The following is a 2,288-nucleotide window of genomic DNA, read 5'->3' as shown; positions in this document are numbered from 1 at the left end:
CTTTGGGGCTAGGATTGAAAGGAGCTTCTGCCTGCCATGAAACTTCTGTGGGGGTTTTTGTAAGTGGTTTGGGGCCTGGATCTTATGGGACATTTTTCGCTTGGCCGAAATCTACCTGTGCTTTTACGTGTAGAACTCTGTTCAAACCACTAGCTGGAAAAACATGTATTTTTTTAAGATAATAATAATAATAAACTTTTCTAGCACTGCCTCCGTTAGATAATCTACTCTCCCACTGTAAAGTGTTGTGATTTTGAAGGGATCCTGGTGGGATTTTACTATTTTTTAGCAATTTCGGGACAGGACGAGCCCTGCCCCAAATCTTCTGAAGCACTTCCTCTTGGGTTGGCAAGGGAACCTCGGATGCGGCCCTCAGAGCCCCTGGTCTGGCCCTCAGAACACTTCTCAGGCTATACTACCTTCCCCCCACAAATTAAAACACAGTAAGACATCAAACATAAAAAACCTTCCCCATATGTTTAATGCTAATATCTTCATATGCCCGCTTAACATATTTATTGCAAGCCATTTCTTGTGTTTTAACAAATTTTATGTACATTCCTCAAATGGATTTTTGCCTACATGACCATACAGGTTACTAATGCAAAAGTGTGTGTGTGTGTGTGTGTGTGTGTGTTTTGAAATCGCTTCAGAGGAAGCAATTCATAAATGAAATTAATAATAACATGAATATGTGATCTGTATGCATTGTTGTTGTTGTTGTTTAGTCGTGTCTGACTCTTCGTGACCCCATGGACCATAGCACGCCAGGCACTCCTGTCTTGCACTGCCTCCCGCAGTTTGGTCAAACTCCTGTTGCTAGCTTCGAGAACACTGTCCAACCATCTCGTCCTCTGTCGTCCCCTTCTCCTTGTGCCCTCCATCTTTCCCAACATCAGGGTCTTTTCCAAGGATTCTTCTCTTCTCATGAGGTGGCCAAAGTATTGGAGCCTCAGCTTCACGATCTGTCCTTCCAGGGAGCACTCAGGGCTGATTTCCTTCAGAATGGATAGGTTTGATCTTCTTGCAGTCCATGGGACTCTCAAGAGTCTCCTCCAGCACCATAATTCAAAAGCATCCATTCTTCGGCGATCAGCCTTCTTTATGGTCCAGCTCTCACTTCCATACATCACTACTGGGACAACCATAGCTTTAACTATACGGACCTTTGTTGGCAAGGTGATGTCTCTGCTTTTTAAGATGCTGTCTAGGTTTGTCATTGCTTTTCTCCCAAGAAGCAGGTGTCTTTTAATTTGGTGACTGCTGTCATCATCTGCAGTGATCAAGGAGCCCAAGAAAGTAAAATCTCTCACTGCCTCCATTTCTTCCCCTTCTATTTGCCAGGAGGTGATGGGACCAGTGGCCATGATCTTGGTTTTTTTGATGTTGAGCTTCAGACCATATTTTGCGCTCTGTTTGCATACATTACCCTGAATACCTGCTTTTATGGACACAACCTTTCGTGGGAGAGAGGCTTCGCAAAATGCAGAGAAGTGGGAATGCCCAAAGAGAAGGTTTCGGCAGCTGTGAATCAAGCCCTCTTCTGCACTGTGCATTTAAAGCAGTATTGCTCTGCTTTGAAAAGTCCTGGCTTCCTCTCCAAAGCATCCTGGGGAACTGTAGTTTGTTGCAGGCGCTGAGAGTTGGTAAAAGTAAAGGTAAAGGGACCCCTGACCATTAGGTCCAGTTGCGGACTACTCTGGGGTTGCGGCGCTCATCTCACTCTATAGGCTGAGGGAACCAGCATTTGTCCGCAGACAGCTTCCGGGTCATGTGGCCAGCATGACTAAGCCGCTTCTGGCGAACCAGAGCAGCGCACGGAAACGCCGTTTACCTTCCCGCTGTTTAGATACCTATTTATCTACTTGCACTTTGACGTGCTTTCAAACTGCTAGGTGGGAATTCGAACTGCCGACCTGTTTTAACAGGTAATGCTTCTTCCCAGGGAACTCTGGGGATTGCAGCTCCCTGAGGGGAGCAAGGAGGAGTGAGAGCATTTCCTGACCCCTCTCAGCGCCCTGAACCCACTACAGATTCTTTGTGGAGGAAGACACAAATCCAGGGTGGCTTTGCCTTGAAGTGCAATAGGAACCAAAGTTGTGCCTCCATTCCTGGTTGAAACTGGATTCTCTGCTTGCCTGAGATTTGGCTGCTGATAGCCACATGCGCTCTTAACTTTCTCTGAAATGTTTTTCCTCCTCCTCTCTCTTGCCCTCCCGTGTCGTATGGCTTCCCGGACTGAGGGATATTCCAGAGGGGAGTTCCCAGAAGCCTATCAAAATGTGCCA

Source organism: Zootoca vivipara, chromosome 6 (genome assembly GCF_963506605.1).
Source record: "Zootoca vivipara chromosome 6, rZooViv1.1, whole genome shotgun sequence".
Classification (NCBI taxonomy): domain Eukaryota; kingdom Metazoa; phylum Chordata; class Lepidosauria; order Squamata; family Lacertidae; genus Zootoca; species Zootoca vivipara.
The sequence above is the reverse complement of the archived record's forward strand: the minus strand, read 5'-3'. Positions refer to the sequence as shown.